At 44.4% G+C, this 19,689-nt stretch overlaps 1 protein-coding gene across 1 annotated transcript in view; it reads left to right on the top strand.

Moving 5' to 3' along the window:
• Positions 1–19,689, top strand: part of ASTN2 (astrotactin 2) — an 843,256-nt gene that overhangs the window by 297,247 nt on the left and 526,320 nt on the right. The gene's annotated exons all lie outside the window — the stretch shown is intronic.

The raw sequence follows: 19,689 nt of genomic DNA, 5'->3' as shown, positions 1-19,689 counted from the left end.
GGTAAATAGAGTAGACGTTATTAATGTCAGTTAGGTTCTCGTTTTCGGTATCTCCCTACCCCTGGTGCCTTTCATTGAAAAGTCCCTGTGCGGGGAGTGTCTGCCTTGGCATCTCACCCGGCAAGGTTTGGCAGCCTCTGCAGCCATTAGAATAATGGGGCCTGCCCCTCACTCCTCCCCATGTTGGCTTTCTAGTGTCTGCTGCCTTGGAGATTTACAAGTTGATGATGGACGATTCTTGATCTGTCTTATCCCTCTCCCCAGAACAGTTGCGGAATTCAGGCTGAGGAGGGTGGTGGGTCTCTTCTGTAGAACGGGGCTATTTACCACTAATTGGAAAAAATATCCGTCATTGAGCATGTCCTTCATAAATTGGAGCTAAACTTAAAAAAAAGAAAAGCGAAAGCAAGCCTTGGGACTTGAGATAAATGATCCGGCCTAGTACCTCCATTCCCTCCAGAAGGCCAGGCTGTTTTTCCAGGGCGGTGAGGAAGCCAGGACTGTGATGCACCCGCTCTGCACACACACACACCTTCCTCCCTGGCCCTCCTACCAGCAGAATGCCAAAGCCACTCGCTTCATGTCTCTCCTCCACTTACCGTCCACTGATGGCAAATCCCTCCCCCTCTACTTCTGGTTCCCGCCCCATCTTCTGCTTCCTCCTCAGTATCCTGGGTTTGTCTGCTTGCTTGTTTGTTTTAATTTCTATTTTTTCTCCCCTCCTTCTCTTTTTTTTTCCTCCTTATCACTGCTTTCTTCTCTTTATAGTTCTGTCTTTCCTTTTGCTCTCCTCTGTGTGTTCTCGCTCTTCTCCTTCTCTCTCTCCCCTTCCCCCTTTCCCACCACTCTTTGTTCTTTTCTCAGCTATTTTGTGTGAATCCTTCCTTTCTTTCTTCCTCCCTTCCCCCTCCCTCCCTTCTGTACATACTTGAAATACTCGTTAAGCACCAACTACGTGTCTGATAATATTTAGGCATTGGGAACACACACCAAGTAACAATTTTTACAAAGCCCTACCCTGTGGAGTTTACTCTATATCGAATATAAATGTAGTAGATGGTGACAAATGCTAAGGGAAAAAAAAAATACTGCAAGAAAGGGAATTAAGAGAATAGGGGAGGAATCACAAGTATAGATTCCCTGAGCCCAAGTTACTCTGTCCCTTTTGCAGAATCACAGGAAAGGCAGTCCTGACACTGGTTCATGTCGCCAAGGTTATTGCTGCTGCTGCTGCTGCTGTGCTTGTTTGCTGAGCATAAAGAGTGAACTTGGTCCTGTCAAAGGCTCTGCTCTGGCCAAGTAAACTTAGAGCCCAGTGCCCAGTTCTGCAGCTCCTGCCTGGGAAGGGCCATGGACCCTCTTTGTTGTTGCCCAGGAGTCTAGCTATCTTCAGGGTTCACTGTCCTAATGGAAAAAATGCATGGTACAAAGATGAGCGGGAAGGTTTGGGAATCCTTGGAGATGACAGAGCAATGAAACAGAGTATTGACAGCATGGAGTGGCTTCTGTCATCCCATTTGGCTGTGTCTTCACCCCCAGGCCTGCCTTCATGTCCTCCCAGCCCCGCGCTGACCTCTGCCACCAGAATCTCAGCTCTCCTTTAGCAAATGCAGGGAGTCAGTGGTTCTCTGTGGTTTGCCCAGGGCCATGCAAGCCAGCCTGGTCATCACTCAGAGGAGACAATAACGCATGATAATGTGGGGGAAGAAAGAGATAAAAATATCAGGAAAGGCAATCCTTAAGCTGGTTGAAAACAGTCATCTCATAGCTTTTGATTCCATATTAATTCACTCTACCTCATTTAGTTCCATCTGAAAATAGGATCTGGGCTGTGTCTCTCAAATCTAGGGGCATGGGACCCTGGCATCATCCATTAGTGATAGGCACAGTGGTTTTTAGCTACTGACTTGCCACCAGTTTTCTATGTGACCTTAGCCAAGTCACTGCCTATCTCTGAATCTCACTTTCCCGTTTGATAAGTAGAGGTTGAAAAGGGATGCTCAGATGCAAGTCAGCAAACGCTGGCAAGGGTCTTCCTGCGGGCCCTGCACTGGGCCGAGTGGGCTGTGGATATTAGAAGATGTTGGAAGACAAAGTGTAGCCAGATGCTATCTGGGTGGTTCATACTGTCCCAGCTTTGAGAGAGAAAAAGAGAGAGAGAGAGGAAGAGCAGAGAAATCTGAGAGGGCTTCCTGGAAGAGTTGAAGCTGGAAAGTGAGTTGGGCCCTTGGGTCCAGGCGTGGCTCTGTCACTGTTCACCCACATGACATTAGTGCCAGTAGTCTCAATATTCTTGTCTTCAAAATGGAGTAGCAATACCTCATTCTCAGAGTAATTGTGAGGATTAAATGGGAACATGAGCATCTCTTTGTAACTACAATCCCTGGCACTGAGTTTTCCCTTTTTCCACCATACCATCCATCTTAGTCTCTGTCACCTATATTCTTTGCTTAAAAACTGCGAAAATCACCTTCTCAATGGTCTCACTTACCATATTCCAACCCTTCTCAACCATGCAGCCAGAGTGATCATTTAAAAAATGTAAACGGGGTCATGTTGCTTCTCTGCGTAGAAGCTTCATCCTTCCTTTTGCATCTAGGGTGGGACATGAACTTCTTACCACCTGCCCATCTCCCCAGGGCTCTGTCCACTCCTGCCTCCCAGGCCTCTTCTGCAGCACTCCCATGTCCGTCCTGCCAGAACCTTCACAAACGTTCTCTCCTGAAATACTCTCTCCTGCCCTTTGACACACTTCTGCTCACTCTGACATCACTTAAATGGCATGTTTTCAGCTAAACTATCCCACACCTAATTTCACTATTTTATTCTATACCAGCTCTTGTGTTCTTCCCTTTCTGTAGATTTCATCGTTGGTATAATTTTACATGAATCTTTATATTCTCTGGGCAATATCTGTACCCTCCACTGAACTGGAAGCTTCTCAAAGGTGGATCCATTGTCCTCTGTGCCCAGCTTCCCATCCCCAGCCCTAAACACAGGCAGGCATGAACGAATGAAAGAAATCGCTGGCCCAGTGTCTAGACTATTATAAGGGCTCAGGATGGAAACTGCTTTTCTGTCCCCTCCTCTTGTTTCCTCTCACTCCATTCTCACTTCCTTTGCTTCTCTCTCCTCTCCTGGTGAGCTGAACTGAGACCTAATTCTTCCACTTCAAGGTCTCCAGGGAAGGACATGCCTGGTAGTGGGAAGAGAGTCGGAGTACTAATGTTGAAAACCCACTCTACCTGGGTTCTTTGAGCATGCCGAATGTGTGAAGTGTGAAGGGATGTGACAAGTCCAGAAGTTTCCCTGGCAGAGAACACTATACCAAGGGCCGATGGCAGGGAAAGGACACGGAATGAGAGGAGAAAGGAAACACTGAACAGGTTTTTCTCACCTAGCTCTCTCTCTTTAGCACATCCCATGAAAGAAAGAGAAGTGGCCTTAGATCCGGCCAACCTGGCTGTGAATCCTGACTTCACCTCATCCCCTTCATGTGGCCATGGCTGGGCTTTTAACATCCGGGCGCTTCTCTCTGTATAAAACAGAGCTGTTGACCTCTACCTTGCAGAGTGAGCAAGTCTAGAGATGGAAGATTCTAGAATTCACCCAGAAATGCTCAAGAAATTGGGTTCTTTCCTCCTGAAATTCCCCTTACCTTAAAAACATTCGGGACCCCAAACTAAATCAGCTAAAATTTTATTATGGGCAATAGGATCTATTGGAAAAGAGATTTACGATATAGTCTGAGAATCAACCCTAGCTTCCCCAAGTCTCAGGCTCTTTGTAAAGGAGATGGGACTTATTCACAGGTGCCTGTATGGCCAAGTGGAAACCCGTACCAAAGAAAAGAACTGTGAATGGGCGTGGTGAGTGGTGGAGGGAGAGAGAAAGGCACTGAGAAACAGGCAGAGAAAGCAAGACTTGTGAGTCTGGTTGGAGTTCCTAAATCGGGAGTCAGCAACCGTTTTCTGTAAATGGCCAGTTTGTAAACATTTGTGGCTTTTTGGGTCATATAGTCACTGTTGGAATTATTCAGTCCTCTATTGTACATTGAAAGCTGCCATAGACAATACAAAAATGAATGAACATAAATGTGCCCTAGTGAAATGTATTTCCTAAACAAAGAAAGAAACAAACAAAAGAAACCAGTTTGCTGACCCCTGACCCATGCCCTAAACCATCCATGTCATTCCCCACCTGTACGACTGATCCAGGAAACTTGAGCGAAATCTCACAATGTTTTGTGAAGTGAATCTGATCTCATATCACACACGACATTGATGACTAAATAAGTCTATTTGTCAAGCAATGAATCCTCCATTTGGTTAAGTAAATAACCATTTAACCCATCACTTACTCAGGGCTTACCAATTCTGACGGCATTCTACAAAACCAAATAATTAAGTAGCTGGACATGGTAGGCACCCACTGGGTAGAATTTCACCTTTATTAACTGGAGATAATACTACATACAGCAAAGGATACTGAACCCCAGGTTAGGAGAGATGTGTGTTGGAGTCTTTATCCCCACCAACGCACTTAGTGACCCTTGGCAAGCATGTACGTGCCCTCTTGCAGCCTCAGATTTTCTGTCAGACGAGGATACTTATGACTCATGGCATCAAGTCTGAAGCTCATTCTAGTGTAACCTGTATTTATGGAATAACCGACCTTACTAAGCTTAATTCTAGGTAGTGTAAGAAGTGGGGCTGGAGGCCCTAGCCTCAAGGTGGTTAGAATCTCCTTGGGGGAGATGCAGCTCACACAGAAAAGCATTGTTGGTCAGGATAAGCTAGTGTGTAATCGAAGGTCCAGATCAAAAGTGCAGATGGCATGGCCAGCCCCAGGCAAAAGATGAAGAGGAGACAGAGCAGACACAGCTGCTAGATGATTCCAGCAGTGCAAGCACCCAGCATGGGCCTCCAGGCTTAGCTCTGCTGGTGGCTGCGTGGCCTTGGGCCTCCCTCTCTGGCCCTCATTCTTCTCATCTGCTGGCTGCTCAGCCAGTTCTAGAAACCCAGGTTTTCTGATTCCTAATCCTGTGTACATTCTTCTAAGCTTTGCTAATTATGATTGGTTTCCCAGCAGAGAGAACCAGAGCATGAATATTCCTGATTTTGCTTATTTCTTTGTTTTAGTTGCTTGTTTTAATTTTGCAGTTCCTAGGCTGAGGTTTTCTGTAGTGATAAGAACTCTTGAATTTTAAACAAAACTTTGTACTAATTTGTACGGATGCGTAGTTTTTTTTCTTTTTGATTTTACAAACACACACACACACACACACACACACACACACAAAGAATTTAATCCTGTATTAGAAGAAAAGAGCAGGTGAGGATATGTTCAAGGCATATCTACAGAAAAGGAAGCCTTTGGGGATCGAGGGTAGGAGACTCTTCTCAAATATAAGCTGAGAATGTGAAGATGGATCTGAGACTCCAAGAGCTGGGAATGGGGTGGGGTGAAAGCTGAGCACCGGCAGAACAGTACCTGCCAAATAGGAGGATGGAAGGTACATGGTGCCCTGGGATGGGGATGAGAGATGCCAGAAACTAAGTAGATTCCAAGGCTGTGGCTTTGGGAATAACGGCAGATGGGCTCGAGAAACAGGCAGGAACCATGCCTTGACCACTTGAGTATCCATCCCATCCCTTTATCCACTGCTTGTCATCAAACCGCATGTTCTTTTTGTTTGTTTGTTTTTTCAGACCTAAAGATAATTCTTCCAATCTTCCATCTTATATACATAAAAATCAAGGCTCAGAGAAGGGAAACATTTTTCCCAAGGTTAAAATTTTGCCTTAGCTTTATTGCCAGTCAATAAATGTGTCATAAAAGTTAAAAAAAAAAAAAAAGTTGCTTTTTCAAATGACAAAGCAAATGGGGCAAAATGTTTATAATATGTGAATCTGAACAAAGAACAATATATGGATGTTCTTTGTACTCTTCTTATCTTTGCAGCTTTTCAATGAGTTTGAAATTATTTCCAGACCGAAACATTAAATAAGTAGCAGGCTGAACATAGGCTTCCGAATCAGCAGGCAGGGGTCCAGATCCTCGCTCTGCTCTTTCCTAGCTGTGTAGCTTAGGGCAAAGCTCTTTCTTTCTCTGAGCCTCAGTCTCTCCTGGGTAAGGGAAGATGAGCCTGGTATTAAGTCCTTCTACTCTTCCTTAGCCTTGTTGTGAGGATTGAAGGAGATGATGTATGCGAAGGACACGCTTAGCTGAGTGTACCTGCCATGTGAACAGTGTTCACTAAATGGTAACCAGTTAAGCGCAGCAAACCAGTGTCCAATGCAGGCATGACTGTATGGCTTTTTCCCAATGTTCTGGCCTGCAAATTGGTTTTATTTCTACAGAAGAAAAAAAAAAAGTAAAACATCTCCAGGAAGAACATGAATTTGGTGGAATGAGCCTCTTGGGGATATTGTGAAATGGCTTTTCCCTTCACCATCCTTGTCCCTTGTCTGAGGAGAGCCTCTTTCTCAGGCACATCTGCAGGATACCCTCTGTCCCCTAGGACTTGCTACTCAGAAGAGGAAACATTGAAGATAGATCGATTGGTATTTAATTATCTTCTAAGCATTGTAGCTAGGGTGACCCAAAGCCCAGACTGTGGAGGGAGGAAATTGTGTCAGGGATGTGGGGCAGGCGGTTCTGGTTTGGGGAGATTCAGGACAGAAGCAAGGCCCTTGTTCCTTTTAACCTTATCTCTCCTGCTAACCCTGCTTCTCCCTACCCAGCAGGGATTTCTCCTGAGGTCAGCATAACTGGAGCTCAAGACGAAGCATTAGCTGGGGGCCTCAGAGGTGAACGCCTGAGTGTCTTCGGAGGTGGGCTTAGCAGGTTATCCTAGGGTGTGGACATGGGCATAGGGAAAGCAGGAGTAGGTTAAGACAGGGTAGAAAGCCAGGGAGAGGGAGTGATGGGTGAGTTTTCAGGGAAGGTGGGAAACAGGGACAGAGGAAGGAAGGGCCAAGTAAGAGTCTTGTGAAGGCCTAGGGCTTGGGTTCCAACAGAGGTTGCACCCCAGTTTGGTTATGAGAATTGAGCAACATTTTGGGCCTCCATTTCCTATTTGTCAGTCAACAAAGGAGAATTCGACACTCACTATGTTCTTCTTAGCAATTCTGAGAGTTCATGATAGAAGCATAACAGGGGAGGAAAAAGGAAAAGCACAGAAAAACCACATCTGATGTATTGAACTCTCTCTCTCCACTTGTCTGTGTTCTTTATGTGCATCATCTTGTAGAATTCTAAGCAATACCATGAGAAGGGATTGTTCTGCTCTCCATTTACAGATAAGGAAACTGAAGCTTAGAGAGGTCACTTACCTGAGGCACGGTGAGGTAAGGGGAACTGGGATTGGAACGTAAGCTATTTGGTTTCAAACTCTGCTCAGACCATTTTATGACTGAAAATGCAGTGAGGGAGCCAGACAACTTCAAAAATGTCCCTGTCCCTATTCTGACATTGGGCTCCCATGAGGTGTGTCCCCCCTTTCCCAGGCCACGAACTCGAATAACAATAATCGGAGGAATAACAACTAGAGCAACTACTCATTGAGTGTCACTTTTGTGCCAGGTCCATTGCATACTTACTGATCTTCCTATATGATAAGTTATTGTCCTTGTCTCTGCCTGTAAAAGAATGAAACTAAAACTGGGCTGAGTAACTCCTCCAAGGTCGTAGAATCAATAAGATGTAGGACTGAGGCTTGAACTCCATTCCGATTGGCTCCAAAATCTATTGTCACAACACCGTAGGGCTGTCCCCAGGAGAATGTCATAGATTTTCACTTCTTCCTTCTCATCAAATTTCCTACCTTGGTAGTTGAGTGTTTGTGATTTGCCATAGGTGAATACTTCCCTCCAGAATGTTCCAGGTGCTCATGCTGGCTTTGGGGAGAGATGCTATTTTCCCTCACGGGAAGATGAGACTGGAGTTTGGATTTCTCTGAGTAAAAGAGCAGTAAAATGCAGAAACCGAGCTTAGATCTGTGCCTGCATTTGGCCCTGGTTAACAAGATATTAGAGAAGAGACAATTATGTATTCAGAAATTGTAATGGGCTAAAATAAGCTTCTGTCTGATATCTCTCTTCTCTTCCTTCCTTCAAACCTCGGAGGAAATAGACATTGGTTTTTGTTGTTGTTGTTGTGTGTGGTTTTTTTCTCTCTTAAAGGTCCCTCCCAGATTCTCTTCCCAACCTGCAAAAACATCAAGCAGTCTTGGCAGGTGAGGGTTCCTTGAATGCATTGAGAGAGCCAGACAACTTCAAAAACTCCCTCCCCATGCCTATTAACGGTCCCTGAAATACTGTTTAAATTGTTCTCAGTTCTCCTCCTCCTTTGTAATGCCAACCAGCTCAGCACCTGACAGCCAGCATCGAAGGGAGGGAGATGGCTGTCAGGAATCAAATGGGAGACCAAAGGCGATAAAGCAAACATGTCGTTTTTAGTTGCTTACACTAGCGAGAAGGAATAATCAGTCTTTCTTGCTTTCTTGTTTTTCAACTAGGCTCAGCAGGATTTCTCCCCGTTTCCTTACACTGAGAGATTATGACTCTGTGCTTCCCACCCCAAGCATGACCACCCTGTCATCCCCTTTCTTCGCAATCCTGTGGGATGGTCGGGATGCTCTTACCTTGCACAAAGCTTCCCCAAAATGAGGAGAAGATCCTGAGTATGATCGCCTGCGGTGTGCCAAGTGCTGTGCAGGGCGTTTGTATGCATGACCTTATTTTGTCCTGACTCCTCTTAGCTTATTTGGATGATTTTGGTCAAGTCACTTTACCTTCCGGTCCTTAATTTCTCCCTCCCAGGAATGGAAGTGATAATCCTACTTTACAGGATTAATGTGGTGACTAACACAATCATGTGTCACTAGAGTGTAAGGTGTATGAAGGAAGATAATGAGAGAAAAGGCCGAAAAGGGGGATTGACCCAAATCAGGAAAGGCATTGAATGTCCAGTTCATTTATTTAATCAACTTATGTTTACTAAATAATTCTGTCGAGACTCTATGCTAAGGACTAGGTACATAATGGAAAGTAGACCCATAATACGACTTCTCACGTGTAGCTTATAGTCTGTCCAGGCAGAAAGAGAAGGAAGAGAGCACTTCACAAATAAATTCATAAATGAATATGTCATTTCGCACTGTGAGTAGTGTCTCTGAAGAAAACATAGGGGGAACTAAGTCGTGAAAGGCATCTTTGAGAAACTAATATTAAAGCTTAAATCTGAAGGCTTCATGGGAGGTGCCCAGGTGCTAAACAAAGGTATCTCCATGTGGGCAGAACAGAGCTTGCCCTTGGACCTACATGAAATGGGAAGTCCAGGACCATTTTGAAGAAGAGCGATCCATCATCCTGTTTATGTTTTAAGAAGATCACTCTTTCCACAGTGGAGGACTAACTGGGAAAGGGAGAGAGACTGAAGGCAGGAGACCAGTTAGGGTGCTATTTAGGTATATTGACAGTACTCTGGGGTGGCTCTCAGGGACATGTTAACATGGCATCAACAGAACCTGATGACTGATTGGCTCTAAGGTGAGTCGATGAGCATGGCTGAAGATGAGCGTTTGATTCTGGCGGAGGAGCTGGAGACAACCATAGCGCTAGGGAAGGGAGTAACAGAAGATCTTTAGGAGACAAAGGGATGAGCTCAGTTTTAGAGCTGCTGCCTTTGGGGTACCCGCGGGAATTCCTGATGGGGACACCACCAACCTAATCTGAGCTCAGGAGAGGCCTGACCAGGAAAAGAGAGTAGGAATTGGCACTTTGTGGCTGTGTATTAACTTTCCATTTCACAAACTTAGCATATCCAAACTGCATACCTATCTATCTATCTATCTATCTATCTATCTATCTATCTATCTATCTATCTATCTATCTATCTATCTATTCATTATGTTAAAAGCCCAGTCATGCCACACCTAGTTTCTCTGTTTAGAGTCTCAAAGCTGTTGGCTGGAGTTTCCCTCTCAACTGAGGTTTGGGGCACTCTTTCAAGTGCACATGGTCATTGGCAGAATTCATTTTCTCATAACTGCAAGATTGACATGGCTGATTTCCTGCCTCTCTCAGCCAGGGACCACTCTCAGCTCTTATAGGCCACTCTCCAATGCTAGCTCATGGCCCCCTCCACGGATCGCTCAAAATATGGCTGCTGGCTTCTTCAAGGCCAGCAGGAGAGCATCTTTTACACTTCAACTGTCTTCCTTCAAGGCCCTAATCTCTTTGAAGGGCTCACCGGATTTTGTCAGAAGTTTCCAGATAAATTTCTTTATGACTAACTCAGAGTCAACTGCTTTGGAACCTTAATTACAGCTAAACAATTTCTTTATCGTTGTCATATAATACAACTTAATCACCGAGTAATATCCTGTCATGTTTATAGACCTACCCACTTTCAAGAGGACGAGAATATGCAGAGTTGTGTGCAGGGGATGGGAATCTTAGGGGCCATTTTAGAACTTAGTCTCCCACAGGATGGCAATTAGATACATGAGAGGAGGAGACTAGCCTAAGGAAAGGAGAAGACCAGAAACTGAAGAGGCTCCTCGATCATGGATTCTAGGTTGAAAATGTTCTTCTCTCAATGTCTTAGGTACAATCAAATCACTTGGTGCTACAGCAGATGCCATGGCTCAGAAGCATTTGTCGTGAGAACAGCTCAGAGGACATAGGGATTCAGGAAAGATTGTTACTAACTCAACAAGTAGGACACTATACACTATCCCAAGTCACTGACCCAAACTCCTCTGTTGGACTGATGGAGGACTTTTTTTTTTTTCCCCATCTGTCTCATTGAGCAAATTTGCTAACCATCTGCCTCTTATAATTAGAGTAGATTTTAGAAAAAGTGGAGTCAAATCTGGCTTTTGCACTCACATGCTAGGTAGGGAGCCTAGGGCAAGTCTGTTTGGCTTTTCATTCATTCACCTGGGATATAGTGTTGGAATACATTATATCCAAGGTCCCATCAAACTCTGTTATTTATTTAACACACACTGTAGATTCTAGGAACAGCGTAGCTTTCTGAGGAATCGGGGGTTAATAAGACATGGCTCCAGCCTTTAAGAAATTCCTTCCATGGTTGCTGTCTGTGGGCAAAGTCCATACCACTGACTCATAAGGTCATCTCTCCACCCTCAGGACATCCAGGGAACTGAGACGTTTCAGCGGCTTTAGGGGTGACATACATATTTTTTTTCACCAATATAAAATAATGCAATAATTCTACTAGAGGAAAATAGATAAAAAGAAACAAGAACCTTCTAGACCAAAGAACTCATTTTTCCCATACACACACACACACACACACACACACACACATAAATATTCTTTTCCATCATTGTAACCGTCATCAACACACACATTTGCATTTTGTTTATTTTCACTCAACATTATGTCACAACCACATTTTTCCTCGATACTATCATTTTTCACAACACTCTAAACCTGAAGTAGTCATAGCATAATCTGTAATACTGAAAAATTAAAATTTGCCTAAATGTCCAACACCAGGAGAATGACTAAATTACAATACGTCAGCACAATGGAATATTATGCAGCCAGATAATTGTGGAGAATGATTTTTTTAAAGAAGGATTGAACTTATAAAACCACAATAATTACTTTTGAAGACAAACAGAGCAATTTCTTTAAACAGCATATGTAGGTGAATCACAATATATTATACATATATATGCATGCATATAGATAGATAGATAGATAGATAGATAGATAGATAGATAGATAGATAGATAGATAGATAGATAGATGTATTTATTTATTTGTGTTTCTGTTTATCGTCTGTATTCTGCCTATTCCTGAAAGGGACTTGAGGTGAGTGGAGTTGCTGGAGGTAGCCCAGTGTACAGTCTTTTAATTCATAGTCTTTGAAGCCAAACACAGCTAGTTATGAGTCTTGGCAAAGTGCTCTTGAGAAGACCACTCTAATTCACTGGCTCCTGCTTCCCTTGGCTGTGTAATGGCATAGTCATAATTCCCTCTTCTAAAAGTGGTTTTGAGGTTGAAATAAAATAATACAAGCACAGCACTTAGCACAGTCCCTGGAAGGCGGTAAGTGATGAATAAATGGTAGCATCTAGTCTGGCCTTTTCACTTTATACACGAGGAGATTGTGTCTCAGTAGCTAGGTCAGATGATCTTAAAGGTCTATTATATCTTTACATTGATTTGAAATCTTGAAAAACATTGTCCATTTCTCTTTCATTATTTGTTCAAGCCATCGCATGTCTGATCCCTGGAGGCATGAAAGCATTTCATCTTTACCTAATGTGGGAAAAATCAAAGAAAGGATGAAGAATCAAAACTAAATATCCAGGGGAAAGGGTCTTGTGCTGTGGGAATGTTCGTATACTCTGTCCTTGAATGATGTTTTGAGTAAAGGGTACTTTTTAACCCATTAGCATGCTTCCCAACGCTACGTACATAGTAAACAAGGAGAAGGACGGCCCCTTCAGTCTCTGGAAGAGATTTGTAGCAGGTGTCCCACCATTTAAGTTCAAGGTAATTTCTGTTAAGAGTTACTGGAAGCCTGTGGGCCCAGGAAGTACAGAGATGAATGAAGCACAGTCTCCGGTGGGGGGAGGGGAAGGGAGACAATCAAATGGGCAACTATAATAGAGTGCGAAAAGGTGTGATAAAGGGTGGTCGTGAATCCCGTTCTGGCACAGAGGAAGGAGACTCGACCCGCTTTGTGGACTCACAATAGGAATGCTGGCATGGGAAATGTCTAGGCTGAATTTTGAAGAACAAGATGATATTGTCGAAGGGAAGAAGGTAGAAGATTATTCCAGACAGAGGGGCCTGTGAATAGAGTGAGATTAAGCAAAATGCCTGGCATATTGTAGGCCCTCAGAATAATTCCTGTTGACAAAGGAAGGAAGAGAGAGAGGGAGGGAGAGAGAGAGAGGAGGAAGAAGATGTCTAGTTCATGGCATTAGATATGAAGTTTAAGGAGCGGAGAGCTAGAGCTGATGCTTGGCTAACTTATGTGGACTTTATTATGATGACAATGAGTAGCCATCCAAGAGTTTCACAAGGAAGTGATGTTTTCAGATTTGTGTGGTAGAAAGGTCACTCTAGCTTTCATGGAAGCTGGGTTGGAGAGAGACAAGAGTGGGGTGAGGAAACCAGTTAGGAGGCTATTGCAATGATTCAGGTGAAAAATAATGCCATCTGGCCTAAGACAGGGGCAGTGGGGATAAAGAGCACCTCTTTTATTGCAGGATATAGTTATAAGCCACACTCGCCTACCTGCGTCATGTGGTCCAGCCAGATCACCACGGCAACAGCCTCTTTAACGTCCCTGGCCAGAGAGAGTGATAACAACTCTTACATCTTTTCCTGGAGGTCCTGCCTCTCTATATATGTTTTTTTTCTTTTTCTTTTTTTCCCCCTTTTTATCCCTTTGATTGTATCTGATCCAGCCTCACTGGGTAATTGAGTGTTTGAGAGTGAAAAATTATCTCAGCAGCTTGGCCCTTATCTTGACAGCGAAGCAGCACTTTTAATTTAATTTTGTTCAGAGACGCATGGGTAACAAATTTCACTAATCGCCTGGCTGTCGCCTTCCGCATGGTAACGAGCCGTTTGTTGCCAGGCAGCCCAGCGTAAATACACATGGGGGATCAGGTGGGGGCCAGAGACAGGGGTTGGGGAGGAAGGAAGGGACAGCTGCAATCAATATGAGCAAGGCTGAGGCTCTGCCATCAGGTGTAGGATGGGAGATGGGAGGCCAGTTGCGTAATACAAAGAAAGGGGCTTAAGAGGTAGATTCGCCGGAGCTACTGTCCTTCTATCTGGGTGCGACCGTAAGCAAGCAACTTAACTCTCTGAATCTCGAGTTTCCCATCTGTAAGGTGGGCATGTTAATACCTCCTACCTTGCTGGGGTGTGAGAGTGAAATGAGAAACTCCATAGTGAGTTCATAACACCCCTGAGCATTATGCCGTGATGTTTTCGGCATTGGTAAGAATCTTAAAGGGAAAACTCTGGCCCCCCATCCAATGTTTAAATTTCTTTCAGAACATCCACCCCAGACCATTGCCCAGCTTTCGCTTGTATTCCTCCAGAGATGGGGAGCTCATTCATTATAGTGGCAGCCAACTGCTCTGACTCTCAGAACTGCCTTGTTTACACTGGCATAAAATATGCATCCCTCAAAACTTTTATCTTCTCTTAGCTCCAGCCCTGCCTTCTGGACTCCTGCAAAGAGTACATTTGCAACCCCCTTCCTAAGTGACAGCCCTCCCCACCCAATCTCAGATTTGGATATGGAAATAATATTGTTTCTCCCCACACCCAAGCCATCCCGTATCCAGCTACAAAGAACCAGAGGAAATCAGTTCTAGAAAAGTTCTCATAAGTCAGGTAGCATGACTTGGCATTTTACATATGGGGAAACTAAGACCCAGCGGGAGGAAAAGAAATTTTAAAATAGCTGTTACTTATTGAGTGTCCGTTACAGGTCAAACGCTTTATCTGCGTTATCTCATTTAGTCATTGCAATACGACCTCTTATGCTGACTTGATAGATGAGAAAACTAAGGCACAAAGAGGGAAAGCAACTTGCCCAAGCCACAGTTTTAGTAAGGATCGTAGAGTAAAGGTGGAGGGAGCTCATGTCTAACTGCAAAGCCTGCAAGCTTTTGTGTTGTGTTTTTGCCTCGAATGGCATAGCAACTTGGTAGCAGAGGCGAAACTGGAAATGAGGTCCTGTGACTTCTGGTCGTATAGCCACGCTAGAAACGGGCATCCGGAGGGATTCCTGAGTAAAAGGTGGTACAGATCCCCACCCTCTCTGTGCTACGTGGACCAGAAAGCAAGGGAGACCATGAAAAAGAGAAAAAGATCAACAGTCTGCCCTTCCCCCTCTCCCCAGTCTCCCTCCCCTCTCCCACCACTGCCAGACTCCAGTCGATGAAGCCTTGGTTCTGGGATTTATGAGCCTTCTTAGTGTCTCTTCTTCTTTCCATCTGAGGGGGCTTGACTCTTCCCTCTCTCAGCTAATTAAAAAGCCCAGCCTGGGCCGCCAGCCTTGGACCACAGGCTGCTGGGCGGAGGCACTGATGCGGCTCTGATAAATCACCTCCTGAGCCTGGCGGAGGCTGGAGCATTTGTCAGAGGAGCTGGGGTCATCCTGTGCCCCTCTGAGAGACTTGGGGCTGCTACAAATGGACCAGTCCATCCCTACTCACCCGAGAAGGGGCTTCATTAGGAATAGGAAGGTAGAAATTACCAAAAACTAGCAGGGCACAAGTGACACCAGCATCATCTTTTGATAGCAATTGTTAGTGTTCTTCCCTCAGATACTTTCTATGGTTTTCCTTTGTCCTGCTAAATTCTCCACTTCTTAGCCTGACATTGGATGAGGTGTAGCATAACTTTTGAAAGCGTTGTCTTTGCAGATGGACAGATTTAAGCATAGATCCTGGCTTCACAGTTTACTTACTTTGGACAAATTACTTAACCCCTCTGTGTTTCTTTATTATGAAATGGAAATAAGAAAGACATATTGGTAGATATGCATATACGTGTATCTGTATACACATACGTATATATGTACATGTGTGTATACAGATATTTATTCCTCATTGAGGCACTGGGTACACAGCCCTGGCATAGTTCTTGGCTCTCTGCTCCACTGGGGCAGCTTCCGCTGTGGCCCCCGCAGCTGCAGCCATTTCCACCTGCCATGTCCACATTTTCCCATTGCTATTACCTGTAGTTAATGTTAGCCAAACCTGCCTCTCTAGCCTTAACGACCATTCCCTTTTCTGCTCAAACACCCACGAACACCCTTCGCATCTTCACCTGCTAGTGTTTGCTGGTGCTGTTCTATCAGCCTAGAGCACCATGTCTAGTAAAACCTGGCTATCCTTCTAGGTCTGGTGGGGATAAATGTCACCACCACCTTTCTGAGGCTGGCCCCAATCCCTCCAGACAGAAGGTCACCATCGCATATTACCTATATCCGTGTATCATTCTGTCTTTATCTCGTTTTGTAAAATCACGGTTAGTTGTATATGTCTCTTCTCCCCACTAGAGAAGTGGAGACTGCTGGCGGTGACTTGCTTACACCTGTATTGCTGGTATCTGAAATCATGTTCGACATAGTAGGGAGGCAATAAATGTTGCCAGTTAGACTAAGAATAACCTCACTTCTTGTATTATTAAGGTATTTTTTCCCTAATAGATCAGAACCCTGTATTGCTCGTTCATCCTGCTATTCCTGGCAGGTGAGGACCGGCGATAACAAGGGCCATCGCCTGGGCTCGTGTGAGTGGAATGAACTGTTGCCCTTCGCTGGTTAGTGACTTCCCCAGGCCACAGAGCAAACCAGTTCCAGAGACTAGAGTTCAATTCTTCTGACTTTCATTTTACTCTTTAATCCACCAGGGCAGGCTTTGTTCCATTCTCATCTTCGCCTGGTGACGTCTGGAAGGATCTCTCCATTTTTGAGTTACTCTTGCCTTCTCTGTTTTGTGGAGGTATTTGGTAGAGAGAATTTCTACTTCATCTGCTGCCCCAGGGTCTATTGCTGGAGTTACCCAAGAGCGCCCCCCAGTGGTTATTGGCATAATTTTTCACTCTGGTGAGAGGAGGAGCAGTTCGTTCAATCATACGTTGGTTAGTCATGCATTGGGTGTGTAATACGTGTTTTCCGCTGTGGTAGATGCTGGAGATGTAATATGAATCAAGCCTATTTCATGGCTCTGGGAAATTTACAATCCACTGATGGAAGGAGGGTAACATTAAATCAGATATTTAAAATCCATCTTGATAAATAATATGATGGGGGGTTTATGGAGTGTCCTTAGAATACAGAGGAGAGTCTTCCAACCCTGTCTGGAATGGAAGGTGGACCACAGGAGTAGGGGAGGGTCTCCTGAAGGAGCAGAATCTTAAAGGATCAGGTGAAATGAACCTAGCAGTACCCAGGAGCAGAGTGGAGAAAGACGATGGTCCAGGCGGAAGCTGCTCCTGGAGGCAGAAAGCTGGCCTGAGAAGTGGTGGCAAAGGTCAGCCAGGCACAGTTACAGAGGCTGGTGACCTGGGCAAGGAGTGAGGACTTCGTGGATATAAGCAGTTGGGATGTGTTAAAGCATCTTCTTCAGAGGGTGCCGGAACAGTTCTCTAACGCAGTAGTTGTATTGCTGTGGCCCCTCTTTTGTTTGACTTCCTGCTGCATTATATTGTCTTTGGTTTCCCTGTTTTCCTACAGCTTCTCTGCCCCTATCTTCATGTTCCCCATCTCTCTTCTCCTTTCTAGATGTCCTTTGGCCCTCCTTCCGTCTCTCTCATCTTTTATCCTTTTATTTTCCCTCTTTTAAGTCTTAATTCTGTTTTGCTTTCCCTGAAAAATTCCTTTTGTCCGCACCTCCAGTTTTTATTGGGACCCCGAACCCCCTGTATGTTACAGAGCACTGGATTAGAAGTCAGGGTTTCCGGTTCAGCCATTACCTTGCTGACTAGTTGGCGAAGCCACTTACCTCTTTGTGCCTTAGTTCCATCCACTGACTAATAATAATAATAATAATAATTAAAGTTGGACTGTATCTGTGTCACCATATTCCGTAACTCCAGGATTCGCTTTCGATTCCTTAGATAACTGAACTAGAGGAGCTCTAAGCCTCTGCTTATGCCGATGATCTCATTGTCTTTCCCCTTCCCCTATTCCTGTCTCATTCTCCACACCACCCCCCCCCCATTGCCTTCCCTCCCCATGTCCCCTCTCTCTATTCTTCTCAGTTCTGAGTAGCGCCAGACTGCAAGATGTCTGTATCCAAAGGGAAGTGCTTCCAAATAGAGAGAATGATCTGTAATTGAAAGACGGTGGTTTGGGCAGAAGGCATTTGTTTTCATACTCCCAGCATTACGATTCACAGTGTCTCAAACCAGCTGAGACTCGAGAGACGGTATTAGATACAGATTTAGAGGACTCCCAAGGAGCCTGAAGACTGAACAAGATAAATTCAAGGATGTATGCTATTCTGGGGATGCTTCATTCTTGGAAACAATAGAATGATTTTTTTTTTTTTTTATCACTCAGCAAATGGGCTGGGGGAATCTTGTTGGGGTGGTAGAGAGACCTGGGGTCCTGTGTAGTGTATTCCACAAGAGCATGGAATTGAATTAGTCCTAAGTTCAAGTCCTGCAATGGCGCTTACTCCCTCTGCCACCCAGAACAATTCACTTCTCTTGCATTCAATGTCTTAATCTGTAAAATGGGAGTGACAGTGTTATTGTCTAAAAGGATTTATTGTTCAGATTAATTTTAAAGATGAGGATTCTGAAGTTCAGAGAGGTTCAGTCACTTACTAAAAAGTGATATGAATCCGGGCACACATCTAGGTATGTTTAACCCCAAAACTGGCCTTGTATGACATTATACTGCCTCATGTCTGGGCCTGTAAATCTCTACATTTATGTTTTAATAGGCTTCACATTAGGGGTGGAGGAAGGTTACTAGAAGGGCTGGGAGATGCAGTGGGCATGGGTTTCTATAATTGGGAAGGAAAGAAGAGAACAAGGGTTAAGTCATTCATTTATGCTCACGTTAATTCTGCAGGCATTCCCTGAACACTTGTATGAGTGTGATTGGTTCTAGGGGCCAAAAATGAATCAGATGTGGTCTCCGCTCTAGGTGAACCCAGAATCTGTTAGGGGAGAAGGACGAGTAGCTAAAATAATGAGTAACAGATGCTGAGATGAACTTCATGGGCATATACACATAGAGACACCAGGGAAGGTGGAATCAATACTAGCTTGAGGTTCGGTGAGAAAGGCTCACACGTAGGCTGGCAGTAATACTGAAAATTAGTCTTAAAAGAAAAATAGGTCCACACCATATAGAAAAAGTGAAGAAGGGCATTCTGGGAAGAGGTAAGTATTAGTCTCCCGTGGCTGCTGTTACAAGTTACCTCAAACTTAATGGCTTTAAACAATAGAAATTTATTCTTCTACAGTTCTGGAGGCCAGAAGTCCAACATGAAGGTGTTGGGCAGAGCAGAATTTTTCTGGAAGCTCTGACAGAGAATCTGCCCCACGTCTGTCTCCTAGCTTCTGGTGGCTGGTGGCTGGTGGCGATCCTTGGCATTTATCTTGTGAATGCATCACTGCAATCTCTGCCTCCATCTTCACGCGAGCTTCCCTATGAATGTTCCAAAGTATCTCTTTGTCTTTCTCTTATAAGAACCAAAGTCATTGGAATTAGGGCCTATTCTAAATTGATAATGCTCTTTCTTGTCTTGAGATCTTGAACTTAAATACATCTGCAAATATCTTTTTTTCCAAATAAGATCATATTCCGAGTTTCCAGATGGACATATCTTCGGAGGACTATCGACTATAAGGGGAAAGCAGAGAAAATGTTCATAGCTGTTGGAAAGCAGCCAGATGCAGTCCTGTGTGAATGAAGCGGGGTTCTTGGGAACATCTCAAGGATCAGGCATTATTGGTATTGGGTGACGCTGGATCACCCCTTCTCTCTAGATCTCAGGCTCCGTATTTGAAACAATAAGACTTAGCTGGGATGATCTCTAACATCTTTCCAGTGTTGATATTCTGGAATTTGGGGACTCGGACAAATTTTATTTTGCCCAGTAGATCTGAAAATAGTAATCTGGACAGGAGCTGGGCCACAGCAGCT

The sequence above is a fragment of the Pteropus vampyrus genome, unplaced genomic scaffold (assembly GCF_000151845.1).
Source record: "Pteropus vampyrus isolate Shadow unplaced genomic scaffold, Pvam_2.0 Scaffold61, whole genome shotgun sequence".
In the NCBI taxonomy this organism is placed as follows: Eukaryota; Metazoa; Chordata; class Mammalia; order Chiroptera; family Pteropodidae; genus Pteropus; species Pteropus vampyrus.
The sequence above is the reverse complement of the archived record's forward strand: the minus strand, read 5'-3'. Positions and strand labels throughout refer to the sequence as shown.